Below are 19,667 nucleotides of genomic sequence, written 5' to 3'. Positions count from 1 at the left end.
CCAACTACTACCATCCAATAGGGAACGTGATGACTGATTAGATTTCTGAATGTCCGTCAGGTAAATCCTGATTGGATCTTTGCCTATAATCAGATGAATTGATTGAATCAGATATTCATTCAGGAGGGATACATGGGGGGAGGGGTGTCAAAGACTCAATCATCGATTCATTCCAGGAACACTGATTGGGTTTAACTAATAGGGTCATTGACGGAGGATGCCCAGGTGGTGCAGTGGTAAAGAATTTGCCAAGCAGGAGATCTTAGAAACCCGGGTTCCATCCCTGGGTTGGGAAGATCTCTTGGAGAAGAAAATGAGAACCCACTCCAGTATTCTTGCCTGGGAAATCCCAAGGACAATGGAGCCTTGTAGGCTACTCTCCATAAGGTCACAAAGAGTCGGACATGACTAAGCATGGCACACACACACCCTCCACACACAATAGGGTCAGTTATAACCATGGGTGTGAGACAGGGAAGCCATTAATGTTTCCTGAGATTGGAAATTAAAACAAAATTTGAAAGCCCATTGCTTTGGAATCTTTTGATAGATCAGTATAATCAAGTTCAGTTCAGTCGCTCAGTCGTGTCTGACTTTTTATGACCCCATGAATCGCAGCATGCCAGGACTCCCTGTCCACCACCAACTCCCGGAGTTCACTCAGACTCACATCCATCGAGTCAGTGATGCCATCCAGCCATCTCATCCTCTGTCGTCCCCTTCTCCTCCTGCCCCCAATCCCTCCCAGCATCAGAGACTTTCCAATGAGTCAACTCTTCGCATGAGGTGGCCAAAGTACTGGATTTCAGCTTCAGCATCATTCCTTCCAAAGAACACCCAGGGCCGATGTCCTTCAGAATGGACTGGTTGGATCTCTTTGTAGTCCAAGGGACTCTCAAGAGTTTTCTCCAACACCACAGTTCAAAAGCATCAATTCTTCGGCGCTCAGCTTTCTTCACAGTCCAACTCTCACATCTATACATGACCACTGGAAAAACCATAGCCTTGACTAGACAGACCTTTGTGGGCAAAGTAATGTCTCTGCTTTTCAATATGCTATCTAGGTTGGTCATAACTTTTCTTCCAAGGAGTAAGCGTCTTTTAATTTCATAGCTGCAGTCACCATCTGCAGTGATTTTGGAGCCCCCAAAAATAAAGTCTGACATTGTTTCCACTGTTTCCCCATCTATTTCCCATGAAGTGATGGGACTGGATGCCATGATCTTCGTTTTCTGAATGTTGAGCTTTAAGCCAACTTTTTCACTCTCCTCTTTCACTTTCATCAAGAGGCTTTTGAGTTCCTCTTCACTTTCTGCCATAAGGGTGGTGTCATCTGCATATCTGAGGTTATTGATATTTCTCCCAGCAATCTTGATTCCAGCTTGTGCTTCAGCCCAGCGTTTTTCATGATGTACTCTGCATGTAACTTAAATAAGCAGGGTAACAATATACAGCCTTGACGTACTCCTTTTCCTATTTGGAACCAGTCTGTTGTTCCATGTCCAGTTCTAACTGTTGCTTCCTGACCTGCATATAGGTTTCTCAAGAGGCAGGTCAGGTGGTCTGGTATTCCCATCTCTTTAAGAATTTTCCACAGTTTATTGTGATCCACACAGTCAAAGGCTTTGGCACAGTCAATAAAGCAGAAATAGATGTTTTTCTGGAACTCTCTTGCTTTTCTGATGATCCAGCGGATGTTGGCAATTTGATCTCTGGTTCCTCTGCCTTTTCTAAAACCAGCTGGAACATCAGGAAGTTCAGGGTTCACATAGTGCTGAAGCCTGGCTTGGAGAATTTTGAGCATTACTTTACTAGCTTGTGAGATGAGTGCAATTGTGCGGTAGTTTGAGCATTCTTTGGGATTGGAATGAACACTGACCTTTTCCAGTCCTGTGGCCACTGCTGAGTTTTCCAAATTTGCTGGCATATTAGGGCAGCACTTTCACAGCATCATCTTTCAGGATTTGAAAGAGCTCACCTGGAATGCCATCACCTCCACTAGCTTTGTTCGTAGTGATGCTTTCTAAGGCCCACTTGACTTCACATTCCAGGATGTCTGGCTCTAGGTCAGTGATCACACCATCATGATTATCTGGGTCGTGAAAATTTTTTTTGTACAGTTCTTCTGTGTATTCTTGCCACCTCTTCTTAATATCTTCTGCTTCTGTTAGGTCCATACCATTTCTGTCCTTTATCGAGCCCATCTTTGCATGAAATATTCCCTTGTATCTCTAATTTTCTTGAAGAGATCTCTAGTCTTTCACATTCTGTTGTTTCCCTCTATTTCTTTGCATTGATCACTGAGGAAGGCTTTCTTATCTCTTCTTGCTATTCTTTGGAACTCTGCATTGAGATGCTTATATCATTCCTTTTCTCCTTTGCTTTTTTGCTTCTCTTCTTTTCACAGCTATTTGTAAAGCCTCCTCAGACAGCCATTTTGCTTTTTTGCATTTCTTTTCCATGGGGATGGTCTTGATCCCTGTCTTCTGTACAGTGTCATGAACCTCCGTCCATAGTTCATCAGACACTCTATCTATCAGATCTAGGCCCTTAAATCTATTTCTCACTTCCACTGTATAATCATAAGGGATTTGATTTAGGTCATACCTGAATGGTCTAGTGGTTTTCCCTACTTTCTTCAATTTCAGTCTGAATTTGGCAATAAGGAGCTCATGGTCTGAGCCACAGTCAGCTTCTGGTCTTGTTTTTGCTGACTGTATAGAGCTTCTCCATCTTTGGCTGCAAAGAATATAATCAGTCTAATTTCAGTGTTGACCATATGGTGATGTCCATGTGTAGAGTCTTCTCTTGTGTTGTTGGAAGAGGGTGTTTGCTATGACCAGTGCATTTTCTTGGCAAAACTCTATTAGTCTTTGCCCTGCTTCATTCCGTATTCCAAGGCCAAATTTGCCTGTTATTCCAGGTGTTTCTTGACTTCCTACTTTTGCATTCCAGTCCCCTATAATGAAAAGGACATCTTTTTTGGGTATTAGTTCTAAAAGATCTTGTAGGTCTTCATAGAACCAACCATTCAACTTCAGCTTCTTCAGCGTTACTGGTTGGGGCATAGACTTGGATTACTGTGATATTGAATGGTTTGCCTTGGAAACGAACAGAGGTCATTCTGTCGTTTTTGAGATTGCATCCAAGTACTGCATTTCGGACTCTTTTGTTGACCATGGTGGCTACTCCATTCCTGCCCACAGTAGTAGATATAATGGTCATCTGAGTTAAATTCACCCATTCCAGTCCATTTTAGTTTGCTGATTCCTAGAATGTCGACGTTCACCCTTGCCATCTCCTGTTTGACCACTTCCAATTTGCCTTGATTCATGGACCTGACATTCCAGGTTCCTATGCAATATTGCTCTTTACAGCATCAGACCTTGCTTCTATCACCAGTCACATCCACAACTGGGTATTGTTTTTACTTTGGCTCCGTCCCTTCATTCTTTCTGGAGTTATTTCTCCACTGATCTCCAGTAGCATATTGGGCACCTACTGACCTGAGGAGTTCCTCTTTCATTATCTTTTCATTTTGCCTTTCGTACTGTTCATGGGGTTCTCAAGACAAGAATACTGAAGTGGTTTGCCATTCCCTTCTCCAGTGGACCACATTCTGTCAGACCTCTCCACCATGACCCGCCCATCTTGGGTGGCCCCACAGGCATGGCTTAGTTTCATTGAGTTAGACAAGGCTGTGGTCCTAGTGTGATTAGATTGACTAGTTTTCTGTGATTATGGTTTCAGTGTGTCTGCCCTCAGATGCTCTCTTGCAACACCTACCATCTTACTTGGGTTTTTCTTACCATGGACGTGGGGTATCTCTTCACGGCTGCTCCAGCAAAGCGCAGCCACTCTCCTTAATGTAATGAAAATGTCCCACAATTAAAGCAGTTGCAAAAAAACTGTAATGTCATTCCCAAAGGAAACAATATAAACTATCTGTATCAAACTGTTAGTTAGGTTGTACATCAGAAATATAGCAGATCATGAGTCTGTTAAAGGGAGGAAGGCAAATGCAACTGGGGATGTGCTTGGTCCTCTGGGCTTCAGTTCAGTTCAGTTCAATTAAAGGAAAAGTTGCCAAAGAACTCAATGTCCACCATTATATTGTCAATGGATATCTAAAGCAAATTGGAAAGGTGAATAAGCTCCATAAGTGGGTGCCTCATGAACTGACAGAAAATCAAAAAATTCTTTTTGAAGTGCCTTCTTCTCTTATTCTATGCCACAACAATGAACTATTTCTCAATCAGATTGTGACCTGTGATGAAAAGTGGATTTTATACAACAACTGACAATGACCAGGTCAGTGGTCAGACCAAGAAGAAGCTCCAAAGCTCTCCCCAAAGGCAAACTTGCACCCAAAAAGATCATGATCACTGTTTGGTGGTCTGTTTCCCATCTGGTCCACTACAGCTTTCTGGATCCTGAGAAAACCATTACATCTAAAAGGTATGCTCAATAAATCAATGAAATGAACTGAAAACTGCAATGACTGCAGCTGGTGTTCATCAACAGAATGGGCTAATTCTTCTCCACAATGACATTTGACTGCAGATCACACAACCAAGGCTTCAAAAATTGAACGTATTGGGCTACAAAATTTTGCCTTATCCACCATATTTACCTGACCTCTCACCAAACAAATACCACTTCTTCAAGTATCTTGACAATATTTTTCAGGGAAAATGCTTCCACAACCAGCAGGAGGCATAAAATGCTTTCTAAGAGTTCATTGAATTCTGAAGCATGGATTTTTACACTACAAGAATAAACAAACTTATTACTCATTGGCAAAAATGTGTTGATTGTAATGGTTCCTACCTTGATAAATAAAGATGTGTTTGAGCCTACATATAATGATCTGGTAGCTCACAAGTAAAAGAATCCACCTACAATGTGAGAGACCTGGGTGTGATCCCTGGTTTGGGAAGATCCCCTAGAGGAGGGCATGGCAATCCACTCCAGTATTCTTGCCTGGGGAATCCCCATGGACAGAGGAGCTTGGCAAGCTACAGTCCATTGGGTTGCAAAGAGTCAGATACCACTGAGCAACTAAGCACGGCAAAGCACATAATGATCTAAAATTCATGGTTCAAAACCACAATAGAGGGATGGTATGGGGAGGGAGGTGGGAGGGGGGTTCAGGATGGGGAACACATGTACACCCATGGTGGATTCATGTTGATGTATGGCAAAACCAATACAATATTGTAAAGTAATTAGCCTCCAATTAAAATTAAAAAATTAATTAAAAAAAAAAAAACCACAATAATGTTTGCACAGACTTAAATAGTTGAGGATTCCAGGCTCTTGAGCACAAGTTCAGGCTTAGTTACTCTGGGGCATGTTCGAACTTCCCAGATCAGAGATTGAACATGAGTCTCTACTTTGGCAGGTGGATTCTTTACCACTGAGCCACCAGGGAAGCCCCCTACTCTTACTCCTTTTATGATTTTAAGCCAACTTTTTCAGAGAAGTCCTGACTTAAGCCCAGAGAGGTGAAACCACACTTAGAATAAAACCCCATACCCGCCAGAGATGCTAGGAGGGCTCAAACAAAAGCTTGTGTGCACCAGGACCCAGGGATCACACTAGAGACTGAGACAGACCTGCCTTTGAGTGTCTGAATGCCTCCTGCAGCAGCACGGGTCAGCAGTAACCTATCATGGGGACAGGAGCTCTGTCTGTAGCAGATCTGGGAGACAGGGCATATTAGCCCCACCATAGAGCCACTGAACAGACAATCTACAGCCTGGAGGGCACAAACAAAACCTTGTGCCCACCCAGACCCAGGAGAAAGGAGAAGTGACTCCATAAGAGACTGATCCAGACCTGCTTGTGAGTGTCCAGCAATCTCCATTGGAGGCGTGCGTTGACAGTGGCTGCCATGGGGTTATGGGCACTGAATTAAACAGTCCTGGCATAAGCCCCAGAGAAGGCGATGGCACCCCACTCCAGTACTCTTGCCTGGAAAATCCCATGGATGGAGGAGCCTGGTGGGCTGCAGTCCATGGGGTCGCTAAGAGTCGGGCACGACTGAGGGACTTTACTTTCACTTTTTACTTTCATACATCGGAGAAGGAAATGGTAACCCACTCCAGTGTTCTTGCCTGGAGAATCCCAGGGATGGTGGAGCCTGGTGGGCTGCCGTCTATGGGGTCGCACAGAGTCGGACATGACTAAGTGACTTAGCAGCAGCAGCAGTGGTGGCATAAGCCCTTTTGGAGGAGGTCACCAATACTGCCACTCAGTTCAGTTCAGTCGCTCAGTCACATACCACTCTTTGCAACCCCACGGACTGCAGCATGCCAGGCCTCCCTGTCCATCACCAACTCCCTGAGCTTGCTCAAACTCATGTCCATCGAGTCGGTGATGCCATCCAACCATCTCATCCTCTGTCATCCCCTTCTCCTCCTGCCTTCAGTCTTTCCCAGCGTCAGGTTCTTCATATCGGATGGCCAAAGTGTTGGGGCTTCAGCTTCAGCATCAGTCCTTCCAATGAATATTCAGGACTGATTTCCTTTAGGATTGACTGGTTTAATCTCCCTGCAGTTCCCTTAGTTCTCAGATCATTGGCCCCAGACTTAGTGTAACATCATCACCTTACCTGGTTCTCAGCCTTAATCCTCAGTCTGAGATAAACCTCTGTCTTTGCTGGTACTCTAGTTTATAGACAGCAGACTGAGAGACTTCTCAGCCTCTAGGCAAACCCATTCCCATAGTAAATCTCCTCTAATACATATACAGGTGACCCTGGAAAACACTGGTTTGAAACGCTCAGATGCACTTAAACACAGATGTTTTCCAAGAGTATATATTGTTTTGTAGGATCTAGTTGGTGGAATTCAAGGATGTGCAAAAGAAGAAAAGAAAGGCAGAGAATAAATGATACAGGGAACTCAACTGAACAGAGGGTAGTGCCTCTAACAGACACGTTGCTCAACAATCAGTTATACCCCTAGTGGTTACTCAGGAGAACCCTGACAAATACAGTATCTTACCACAGGCAAGGAGGTCACATACACCCACAAGTGTTTCCTTACACAACCTAACATCTGATGTCAAAACATGGTATTACAGACTTCTGTAATAGAGAGAGACAGGGGGTTTTATGGAGATAAAGACAATTTCTCATTAATATAATGTAATCCTTGAAAGGATTTTTGATGAGGTATAGAAACACTGAAACCATGTTACATGCCTCTATGATTTTAGTATTTTGCTAAAGGAAATTATGTAACTTCCCCGGTCAATAGATTAATTCAAGAAGGATCATTATCCACCATGGGTAATAGGTCAGCAAGGCTCAGAAGTTTAGCTTATCTGCAGTGTGGACAACCCCTTCCAGAAATGGGAGCCATGCCTCTTTCAGTAAAACCCTTTCCACCCCCACAAAAAGGTCAGTAACTGAAAGTTATGGAGGGACCAGGACAACCAAGAAGGCTGCTCATGTCCAGGGTCATGGCCTGAGTCAGCAGTGAGAGGCCTGCCTGGGGTCTGCACTGCAGTGGCTCACTGGCCACTGAGTCTGTTTCTCTGTGTGTATATTACCCCACTGAACAGCTCCAGAAGTAAGCAAGGAGGTAAGAGATGCACCAGGTTGAATAAAGACCTGGTGGGAATGGTAAGGTTTTGGGATCATAGACAACTCAGTGCTTTTTTTTTTTTTTCAAATCAATGTCTGGAGATTTCCCCGATATGAACTGAAAAATCAGGAAAAATACATCCTGAACACCAGCAATCCATTTACAATGAGGGACTCTTTATTTCTGACCATATTTTTACAGCCATCTACCCAGGGATTACTCCAACATGTAAATCTCAAGCTCAAATCCACCTAAAGAAATGTAGGTTCTTAGTTCTGACTCTACAAGCATTCCTATTCCAGGAGACAGTATTTCCCTCTGCAATCCTGCTTCCCTGCAGGATCACCTTTCCTTTTCACATTCACATTGAGCAGATGTCTGAAACCATGGCTTATTTCCCTTTCATGATGTGTCTTGTCCTAGATTTCATTTTCAAAGTGCTCAGAAGAAAGCTTTCCACTGATGCTACGGACTAAGCAAGGGTGTTATCACTGTATATGATGGGCTCAGGATGGTAGAATGTGTTATCTCCACAGGGTGGACAGGGGCATGAAGCTAATGCAGATGGTCCTGGGATGTCCCAAGTCCTCCAGGATCTCAACCAGTTCAGTCTGACACTGGGAAAGTCTCCTGGGTTGGAGGATCCCATCAGAGCTGAAACTTTCCTGAGGGACAGGGTATAGCTCTTGACTTAACCTGGGCAGCCCAGAGGTGTGTCGCAGCAGCTTTTCCAGGATGGCCATGGAGAGGAGGTTCCCATGCAGACTGAAGGACATGAGCTGGAAACAGCGGCTCAAGATATGCAGAATGGATTCCAAGTGGGAGTCCCTGATACCACATTGCTCTAAGTACAGCTCCTGGAGGGTGGCTGAAACTTTCTCCAGCAGAGCTGGGAGGAGCTCAGGACTAGAGTAGGTCATGGTGACCCCACTCAGATCCAGGCCCTTTAGCTGACTGATGTTTGGACTCTGAGACAGATGGGTCAGGTCTGAATTTGTAAGCAGGCAGCGAGTAATCCCAAGGTTGTCCAACGGGGTCATCAGGCACCTGGGGAGAAAGAGAGGAATTAGGTATTGGAAACTGAGGTGGAAGTTGATTGCAAGTTGAGAGACAAGTGATCTGCCCAAGCCCAGATTTGAACTGATCATCTGATAAGGATTAATACTCAGAATGGCCAATCTCATTGCAGCCAGTCATTTCACCTTTTTTGTGTGACCAGGTCAAGTACATAGAGTCTCAAAACCTCTCTCTCCTCATTACTCAAGCAGAGAAAAATGTTCTCTGCTTCCTTATGAAGAGGAATGAAGATAATGGAATGGACTAGAACAAACTCAGAGAGCTTGACATCTTGTCTCAATCAAGATTGGACATCGCTGAAAGTTAATAGTAAGAGATATACTTAAAATGCTTCCTACCCAGGCTTCCTTCTGAACACACTTTGGCCCCAGACATCCATCTCAGGCAGGTGAGGCTCCTGGGTGACTTGCATAGAGGACAAACCTGGGCAAAATCCCACAGCATCCACTGAGAATGCCAGCCTGTGGGGCTCACTTATATCCCTGCTTTATCTGCAAACCAGCTTCTAATTTTTATGATCCCTTTGACACCTGCCCTATTACCATCATCTACAGAATCATGCATTTCCAATATATTATTTACCGTATCTGGAGCAAAAAATATCCTTTTACAGACAGGGAATTTGAGATAGGCTCATCCTGGTCAGAAAGCTGAAGAACCCAGAGCTTCAGTTTAGAAATGCTCAGGGCTGTTGGAGTTGTCCGTGTTCAATGCCCTTACCTATTATCCTAAGTCACCTAGAAAAGATAACTCTTCCTAAGAAGAAACCAAATAACCATCCCCTAGATTCTAACCCCTAGTCTATAGTTTCCAGCACAGTGTCCCTTTCCAGAGCCTCCTCCCAATTTGGACCCCTACCTAGATTTGGGTGGTTATGTGATACCACAGTTCACAATGGAGCAGCAAAGGGGACGGTGCATTTGATATTCTAGTGTTGGGTTCACTGTTACCCGGTCAGTGGTGCACACTCACCTGAGCATCTGGTCCAGGCAGCCTTCGAGGTAGAAGGGGGATTCCAGATGGAGATCCCGGAAGTGGTGCAGCCTTAGGAACTGAGAAGTAATTCTGACAATGTGCTCTTCCTCCTGCTCCTCAGGATCAGGCATGTGGATGTGGGAGATGAGGAGTTTCTGCAAATTGCTCATCTGGCCCAGGAGAGGAGCAAATGTGGCCAGGGTGGACAGATGCCAGGTGCGATCCACGTATACCTCCTGGATACAGTCCAGCTGCACTATGCTCAGGACCTTCATAATTTTATCCATGGAAAGTGAAAGGATCCTCAGCTTCTTACAGCACAGGTGTATGGACGCTTTCCTCTGCTCCACCCATCTCATAAGGCAGGTGAGAAATCCATCCATGCTCCTTTCCTTGAGGTGAAGTTCTATGAACACCTCAAAGGGAGCCAAGGGCTGCTCGGTCCTCGGCCTGTCCTCAGCCCCTGGTGCCATTGAAAAGCTTGAGGGCACATGGATGCTGGATCCAGACCACATTCTCCAGAAGTCCTGGCCAGTATTCCTTAAATCCAGCACACGCAGTTTGCACCTCCTGTGGGGAAACAACAGGTTGGCAGTGATGGTTTTAATAATATCCACACAAACTTTAGGCAACACTCGGACTTCCCACATGAGTTTTTACTTCAAATTCCCAACATCACGTGCTGCCTTGTCCTCTCCCCTCTCTGCTTCACCTTCCTCCATCTTCTTTTCCTCTTCCATTTTCCTTAGCTTTCTACTTCTAGTGGCCTTAAACATCCCTGGGGGGAGGCTGGGGCTTGTACTTTCAGATTTCCTTGCATCTTAGGCACTCCTACACTGCTGGAAGGCATTTCCCAAAGTGAGCTCAGCAATGGCCAAGTCTCTGTGTTTCTTCATTGGCATCATCAGAAGTCACTGGCCCATCCATGTGCCATCTACTTTCCTGTCTTCAGCTGTCTGTTTGGGATTGCTCACATCCTACCAGATTACCTGCATCTGACTCACCTTGGACGATCCTTCTGTGTGAGCAGGACATCAAGTCCATCAAGCACTGCTTGTAACGTTAGCAGATGAGGCATTTGCATCAGGCCCCCCAGAGGCAGGCGGACAAAGGGCCAGGCTTGCACCAAGGCCTTTAAGGTCTTTCTGTGTCTTCCACAGAACGCTTCCATGAAGAGTGGGGGGAAGAGCTCGATGGGCAGATGCTCCAGAGTAGAAATGGTCAAGGCCTCATCGGTTAGTAGGCTCTTTCTTGCCAGGTTCAGGAGTCTCAGGGGTTTCCGGATACTCATCCTGAATCTGCTCCTAAAGGAATCCTGTAAGAACTTGGAGAGAAGAAGGCATCTTTCTCAGGTAAGCATGAATATCACTTTATATGTCTCCCCACCCTTTAGAGGAACCAACTCAGAGATAAAGTCTCTGCTCTGACAATTGAGAAGAGCCTTAGTTTTTCAAAATTTCACTCTGGGCTTAGTGGGCATAGTGGCATAGCTCTGCCCTTATGGGTACCAGAACAAGCACTTCTTAAGGATCAAGAAGGAAGAAACCCAACCACTGGTCCATCCATTTCCATTCACTGCTTTGCTTAATCATGTTTCAGTGGGAAGTGATACCAAGAACTGAAGGTTAGGATCCATCTTTTAGGGGGAAAATACTGAAATCACTTAGAGCCTTAAAACTATGGGAAGAAGAGCATCATGTAGTCCAATACAGCCTCCATCCTTATTTCCCACAGTTAACAGGCTGAGAAAGATGAAACAGACTCCTTAAATGAATGCCATTTGCACAAACTGAATATTTTTAATGTCAAGAAATAAAATTTCAAAAATATGGATGTTTATCCTCCAATTAAAACAATTTAATTAAAAAATTAGACGTTTTCATTAAAAAAGGAAATCTTGTTGGTTAAGATATTTTTAAATGATATAAAGGAAAGCACATATCAAAATGTTTGGGATTGAGGCAAAATTACACTTAGAGGTAAAACCAAAGCCTTACATGTACACATCTGAAAAGAAAGAAATCTCCCTGACACCATTGCTGCATACCACCAGTGGAAACCTGCTGACCATAGGTAAGATGAGGGGTCTTTTGCTGAGGTCTGTAACTTACCAGCTCTGCTGGGGTTGAACGGTGCTCAGAGGTCAGATCTGGTGCAGAAGCCACCAAGTAGCTTGGAGAAGACAGGCAGCGAATCCAGAGAAAGAAGTTTCTGGACTTCTTCTTTGATTCCTCAGGTTTTTATAGGCCTTTTTAATCACATCTTCCCCCTGTCCAACTGCTACTATCTAATCAGAAAGTGATGCCTGATTAGATTTTCAAATGTCCATTAGGTAAATCCTGATTGGATCTTTGCCTTTAGTCAGATGGATTAATTGAATCAGATATTCACTCAGGAGGGATACACTGGGGGAGGAGAGTCAAAGTCTCAGCCATGGATTCACTCTATGAACACTGATTGAGTTCTTCTAATTGGGTCACTGACTGAGGCTTCCCAGGTGGCTCAGTGGCAAAGAATCCAAGCAGGAGACTCGGGTTCCATCCCTGGGTTGGGAGGATCCCCTGAAGAAAGAAATGGCAAGCCAGTATTCTTTCTTGGAAAATCCCATGGACAGAGGAGCTTGGTGGTCTATAGTCCGTGGGGTCACAAAAGAGTCAGACACAGCTTAGCGACTAAGCAGCAACATCAAGTTGTGACTTTTGTTTTACACTGGAAACAGCAGATCATGAACCTATTAAAGGGAAATGCAATTGGAAATGTGCTTGGTCTTCTGGGATTAAGTCAGGGCTTCTCTGTAATAGCTGACTCAAAATCACAGTTAGGAGCAAGGGTGTGGTCTAGGCAGTGTGGAGGGGGTCATTCCTAAAGGGACTCTGAATGACCCAAACAGAATAAAATAAGTTTTGTCTGGTTTTTTTTTTTTTTTCCCCCTCTTGAGGAGGAGGGAAACTAAAAGACTTTTGGTGGGGTTTAGAAATTAAAAAGGAAACTGTTAACTTTGAGAGCGTTCCTTTCCATAAAGATGGGATCAGCAGAGAAAACTGACATGAAAAGATTAAATCTGAGAATGTGAGCGCAGGGAGAGTTGTGAGCCCTGGGAAACCAGACATTTCCAAGACTGAGAGGCACTGATGGTGGGTCCTATGGGCTGTTTGAGAACTTACCAAGGGGAGGTAAGTAAACTAGTTAACTTGGACCTAACCATGTCCTTCTTATGGCAACTGCTTGCTTTTGCTGTTGTTTATTTGCTCAGTCGTGTCCGACTCTTTGCCACCCCATGGACTGGAGCATGCCAGGCTTCCCTGTCTATCACCAACTCCTGGAGCTTACTCAAATGCATGTCCAGCCAGTCAGTGATGCCATCCAACCATGTTATCCTCTGTTATCTCCTTCCCCTCCTGCCTTCATTCTTTCCCAGCATTAGGGTCTTTTTCAGGGAGTCTACTCTTCCCATCAGGTGGCCAAAATATTGGAGCTTCAGCTTCAGCATCAGTCTTTCCAGTGAATATTCAGGGTTGACTTCCTTTAGGATTGACTGGTTGGATCTCCTTGCAGTCCAAGGGACTCTCAAACATCTCCAACACCACAGTTCGAAAGCATCAATTCTTTGGTTCTCAGCCTTCTTTATGATCCAACTCTCACATCCATACATGACTACTGGAAAAACTATAGCTTTGACTATAGGAACCTTTGTCAGCAAAGTAATGTCTATGCTTTTTAATATGCTGTCTAGATTGGTTATAGCTTTTCTTCCAAGGACCAAGCAAGCTTTTTTACTTTCATAGCTGCAGTCACCATCTCAGTGATTTTGCAGCCCAAGGAAATAAAGTATGGGTTTCCCTCGTAGCTGCAGGCAAGTAAAGAATCTACCTGCCATGCAGGAGACCTGGGTTCCATTTCTGGGTCAGGAAGATCCCCTGAAAAAGGAAATGGTAAGCCACTCCAGTATTCTTGCTTGGAGAATCCCATGGACAGAGGAGCCTGGCAGGCTACAGTGCAGGGGGTTGATAGAGTCAGACATGACTTATTGACTGAACCACCAGTTTTCTTTGTTTCCTCATCTATTTGCCATGAAGTGATGGGACTAGATGCCAAGATCTTCATTTTTTGAATGTTAAATTTTAAGCTTTTTCGCTCTCTTCTTTCACCTTCATCAAGAGGCTCATTATTTCCTCTTTGCTTTCTACCATAAGCATGGTGTCACCTGCACATCTGAGGTTATTGATATTTCTCCCAGCAATCTTAATTCCAGCTTGTGCTTCATCCAGTCTGGCATTTCACATGAGGTACTCTGCTTAGAAGTTAAATAATCAGGGTAACAATATATTATATACAGGGTGGCAGCTGCTACCAATATGCATTTTCTTTTAGGTTCTTCCCACATGACACTAGTGGCAAAGAACCCTCTTGTCAATATAGGAGATGAAAGAGACCCGGTTTCGATCCTGGGTTGAGAAGATCCCCGGAGGGCATGACAACCCACTCCAGTATTCTTGCCTGGAGAATCTCACAGACAGAGGAGCCTAGTGGGCCACAGTCCATAGGGTCACAAAGAGCTGGACATGACTGAAATGATGTAGCACACACATGCAGGTCAGCATGCACAGAAGTTACTCTTAGATGGCAATTTACTCCAGCCATTTTCCTTGGGGCTTGGTAGCCTAACCAAAGTCCTATGGGCTTTTTTCCAAGTAAATTTTGATAATTCTATTTCTTCAAAATTAGAGAAGTTGAACAAAAATTCTGACCAAAGTGATGCTATTCCCCAGAAAATAAAATTCTGTTCTCCTTGTAGTGTGCATTTGTTCACAAATACCAACAGCTTTCGCTACAAAATTCAGACGCTCTCTCTCCATATATATGTATTAAGGATCTGCCATGTACAGGGAAGACTCCCACCCCGGGCTGCATCTCACAGAGATTTTTTGCAGTTTCAGGATGCAGAGAAAACAAGACTCTCTCTCTACCCCCAAGAAGTCTCCATGCCTTTCTTTCCTCCATTCACTGAGATGGCCAAATAATTCAGTTATAAAACAACCAAAGAAAGCTAGGGGTTGTATTTTATTCATTCATTAATTTATTTTTGGCTGCACTGGGTCTTCGTTGCTGCACCACTCTAGTTGCTGTGAGCAGGGGCTACGCTTTGTTGGGGTGCTCTGGCTTCTCACTGCAGTGGCTTCTCTTGTCTCAGAGCACAGGCTCTAAGGCACAAAAGTTTCAGTAGTTGTGGCACTTGGGCTGGAATCTCCCCAACCAGGGATCAAATCCATGTCATCTGCCTTGGCAGACAGACACTTGTCTCCTGAAATATCAGGGAAATCCAAGACTAGGAGTTTTGAATTGTGTTCTCTACCTTGGTATCCTTCCAAAGGATTCCTTTCACCATATTTCTACCACGGATATAAGTGGCCTTTGCATAAAGTAAGCTTAAATTGGATTGTACTTAATTAGACATTTTAACTCCTTAGGCTACCAAAAGCCTTTATTAATGACCTTCCATGGAATGACTTAGTAACAATGATAATCACGAACATCTCTGTTTACTGAACACAGACTGGATGAGCAAGGGTGTCGGCACTTTTTACCCACTACCCCAAGTAAGCTTCATAGGAAATGTAAAGTTCACTGCTCTTTTCCAAATTTTAGCTTGGTGGATTCAGGGCTGGGCTTGGGAGAGGAAGTTGTGACATCCATGCTGTGAATAATTGGTAGATTCCCTCAGTTGAAAGGTTCAGAAGGCCCCCTGAGTTGTCAGACAACTTAAGTTGTTAGGATGGACTGACTTACAGACTTCATGTGATGTCAGTGAAAATGAGGAAATAGCAGAGTCCAAGCTGAGGATGTTTGTATGAGAGTCCAGCTTCTGTGAGATCCAAGGAGGTAGAAGTAGTCCAAGTGTTGGAGTATTCTAGAAACTATAAAAGCCCAGCCCTCTCCCTTCCCCGAGTAGAGTGTAACATCCTCTGTTCACCTCCAAACAGAGCCTGTTTGCTCAGGAGACACACTTTGTGTCAAGGAGAAGAGAGCCTATGTGTATAGAGGTACCATCCTTCCTCCCCCAGTCCTGGGCCAGTAGGACTCCCAGAGTCTGGTGAGGAGCCTAGGTTTAGCATTTTTGCCATCTTGGCTGCTTTTCCTCATGGCCTTACTTGCTGCACAGGTCAGGGCAGCCTCTTGAGCCCATCAGGGAGTTGTTCTGTCCTGATTCTCCAGTCACAGGATCCCAAGTGAGACTGCAAAACGTCTCTTTTAGCTTTCTGCTCCAGCATTTAGAATGTTTCTTTCTGTGCATCCAGTTCCCTCTCCCAGCATAAGCCAGCTCAGAGCCCCCCCTCTCTCTCTGCAGCCTACCAACGTCTCCTCTCCTAGAACCTGGAGCATGGCCACAATGTTGAGACACCCTTCCACTGAAACCAGCAGAAATGGTCTCAAATTCCTCTGGGTTATTTGGAGTTTTATGACTAACCCCAAGGCATAGTCAGTTTGCACTGCTCTTCTGGACCCATTAGGCACCCAGGAATGCTGGAGGCAACTCCACCCAGGTTACAGAGGAGGACCCTCACTCCTCTGCTCTTCCTAGAGGTGACAGCTTTTAGGAGACCCTTGGGACCAGTTCCCTGCAGAGGCCCTCTCTGTGGCTCTCTTGTTCCAGTGCTGGAGCTGACCAAGTTTTTCTCAGGTCCAAAAAGTCTCTTACTCTCCCAACTCAGATCTCTTCTTTCCCTGAAATGTCTTGCCCTTTGTGCTTTTTAAAAAAGACCAGGTGTCTGATTGGTGGCCCTTGCCCCCTGTAGTGCTCAACAGGCTCTGGTCCCACTTTAGATCCATTACCATCTTGCTGTAAACAAGGAGCTGTTTCTTTTTCAGTTCAATCACTCAGTCGTGTCCGACTCTTTGCCACCCCCATGGACTGCAGCACGCCAGGCTTCCTTGTCCATCACCGACTCCCAGAGCTTACTCAAACTCATGTCCACCGAGTCAGTGATGCCATCCAACCATCTCATCCTCTATCGTCCCCTTTTCCTCCCACCTTCAATCTTTCCCAGCATCAGGGTCTTTTCCAATGAGTCAGTTCTTTGCATCAGGTGGCCAAATTTTTAGCTCTAAAACTTCCAATGAGTATTCAGGACTGATTTACCTTAGGTTGGACAGGTTGGATCTCCTTGCAGTCCAAGGGACTCTCAAGAGTCTTCTCCAACACCACAGTTCAAAAGCATCAATTCTTCAGTACTCAGCTTTCTTTATGGTCCAACTCTTACATTCACACATGACCACTGGAAAACCCATAGCTTGGACTAGATGAATCTTTGTTGGCAAAGTAACATCTCTGCTTTTTAATATGCTGTCTATGTTGGTCATAGCTTTTCTTTCAAGGAGCAAACAAGCTCTTTTACTTTCATGGCTGCAGTCACCATCTGCAGTGATTTTGGAGCCCAAGAAAATAAAATCTGTCACTATTTCCATTCTTTCCCCATCTATTTGCCATGAAGTGATGGGACTGGATGCCATGACCTTAGTTTCCTGAACGTTGAGGTTTCTAAAATCAACATGAATCAGCCAAAGTTGTACATATATTCACTCCCTTTTGGGCCTCCCTCCCATCACCCTCCCCATCCCACCCATCTCGGTTGATACAGAGCCCCTATTTGAATTTTCTGAGCCATACACCAAATTCCCTTTGGCTATCTATTTTACATATGGTAATGTAAGTTTCCATGTTATTCTTTCCATGCATCTTTCCCTCTCCTCTCCCCATGTCCATAAGTCTGTTCTCTATGTGTGTTTCTCCATTGCTGCCCTATAAATAAATTCTTCAGTCCCATTTTTCTAGATTCCACGTATGTGCATTAGAATGTGATATTTATCTTTCTCTTTCTGACTCACTTCACTCTGTATAATAGGTTCTAGGTTCATCCACCTCATCAGAACTGACTCAAATGCATTCCTTTTTATGGCTGAGTAATATTCCCTTGTGTATATGTACCACACCGTCTTTATCCATTCATCTCTTGATGGGCATCTAGGTTGCTTCCATGTTGTAGCTATTGTAAATAGTGTTGCAATGAACAATGGGATACATGTGTCTCCTTCAATTTTGGTTTCCTCAGGGCAAATGCCTAGGAGTGGGACTCCTGGGTCATCAGTTCAGTCAGTTGAGTCATTCAGTCATGTCCGACTCTTTGCAACCCCATGAATCGCAGCACGCCAGGCCTCCCTGTCCATCACCAACTCCCGGAGTTCACTCAGACTCACGTCCATCGAGTCAGTGATGCCATCCAGCCATCTCATCCTTTGTCGTCCCCTTCTCCTCCTGCCCCCAATCCCTCCCAGCATCAGAGTCTTTTCCAATGAGTCAACTCTTCGCATGAGGTGGCCAAAGTACTGGAGTTTCAGCTTTAGCATCATTCCTTCCAAAGAAATCCCAGGGCTGATCTCCTTCAGAATGGACTGGTTGGATCTCCTTGCAGTCCAAGGGACTCTCAAGAGTTTTCTCCAACACCACAATTGAAAAGCGTCAATTCTTCAGTGCCAAAGATGGAGAAGCTCTATACAGTCAGCAAAAACAAGACCAGGAGCTGACTGTGGCTCAGACCATGAGCTCCTTATTGCCAAATTCAGACTGAAATTGAAAAGTAGGGAAAACCTATAGACCATTCAGATATGATCTAAATCAAATCCCTTATGATTATACAGTGGAAGTGAGAAATAGATTTAAGGGACTAGATCTGATAGATAGAGTGCCTGATGAACTATGGACGGAGGTTCGTGACATTGTACAGGAGACAGGGATCAAGACCATCCCCATGGAAAAGAAATGCAAAAAAGCAAAATGGCTGTCTGAGGAGGCCTTACAAATAGCTGTGAAAAGAAGAGAAGCAAAAAGCAAAGGAGAAAAGGAACGATATAAACATCTCAATGTAGAGTTCCAAAGAATAGCAAGGAGAGATAAGAAAGCCTTCCTTAGGGATCAATGCAAAGAAATAGAGGGAAACAACAGAATGGGAAAGACTAGAGGTCTCTTCAAGAAAATTAGAGATACCAAGGGGACATTTCATGCAAAGATGGGCTCGATAAAGGACAGAAACTGTTTGGACCTAACAGAAGCAGAAGATACTAAGAAGAGGTGGCAAGAATACACAGAAGAACTGTACAAAAAAGATCTTCACGACCAAGATAATCACGATGGTGTGATCACTGACCTAGAGCCAGACATCCTGGAATGTGAAGTCAAGTGGGCCTTAGAAAGCATCACTACAAATAAACCTAGTGGAGGTGATGGCATTCCAGGTGAGCTCTTTCAAATCCTGAAAGATAATGCTGTGAAAGTGCTACACTCAATATGCCAGCAAATTTGGAAAATTCAGCAGTGGCCACAGGACTGGAAAAGGTCAATTCTCATTCCAATCCCAAAGAAAGGCAATGCCAAAGAATGCTCAAACTACCCCACAATTGCACTCGTCTCACATGCTAGTAAAGAAATGCTCAAAATTCTTCAAGCCAGGCTTCAGCAATATATGAACCATGAACTTCCTGATGTTCAAGCTGGTTTTAGAAAAGGCAGAGGAACCAGAGATCAAATTGCCAACATCCGCTGGATCATTGAAAAAGCAAGAGAGTTCCAGAAAAACATCTGTTTCTGCTTTACTGACTATGCCAAAGCCTTTAACTGTGTGGATCACAATCAACTGTGGAAAATTCTTAAAGAGATGGGAATACCAGACCACCTGACCTGCCTCTTGAGAAACCTATATGCAGGTCAGGAAGCAACAGTTAGAACTGGACATGGAACAACAGACTGGTTAGTACGTCAAGGCTGTATATTGTTACCCTGCTTATTTAAGTTACATGCAGAGTACATCATGAGAAACGCTGGGCTGGAAGAAGCACAAGCTGGAATCAAGATTGCCAGGAGAAAAACCAATAAGCTCAGATATGCAGATTACACCACTCTTACGGCAGAAAGTGAGGAGGAACTAAAAGCCTCTTGATGAAAGTGAAAAAGCTGGCTTTAAGTTCAAT

The 19,667-nt window shown here is 44.4% G+C and overlaps 1 pseudogene across 1 annotated transcript; it reads right to left on the bottom strand.

The window, feature by feature from the left end:
* Positions 1-7,750: 7,750 nt before the first annotated feature.
* LOC147356405 (PRAME family member 8-like) lies at positions 7,751-11,859 on the bottom strand (annotated as a pseudogene). The gene is made up of 4 exons (XR_015142727.1): positions 11,759-11,859; positions 10,652-10,971; positions 9,645-10,217; positions 7,751-8,642 (listed from the first exon to the last, which is right to left on the bottom strand). The product of XR_015142727.1 is annotated as a PRAME family member 8-like (transcript).
* Positions 11,860-19,667: the final 7,808 nt, after the last annotated feature.

The sequence above is a fragment of the Bos grunniens genome, chromosome 16, assembly GCF_055505025.1.
Source record: "Bos grunniens cultivar Pamir isolate PY7600 chromosome 16, Bosgru_T2T1.0, whole genome shotgun sequence".
NCBI lineage: Eukaryota > Metazoa > Chordata > Mammalia > Artiodactyla > Bovidae > Bos > Bos grunniens.
This window is presented reverse-complemented; position numbering and strand designations above follow the sequence as displayed.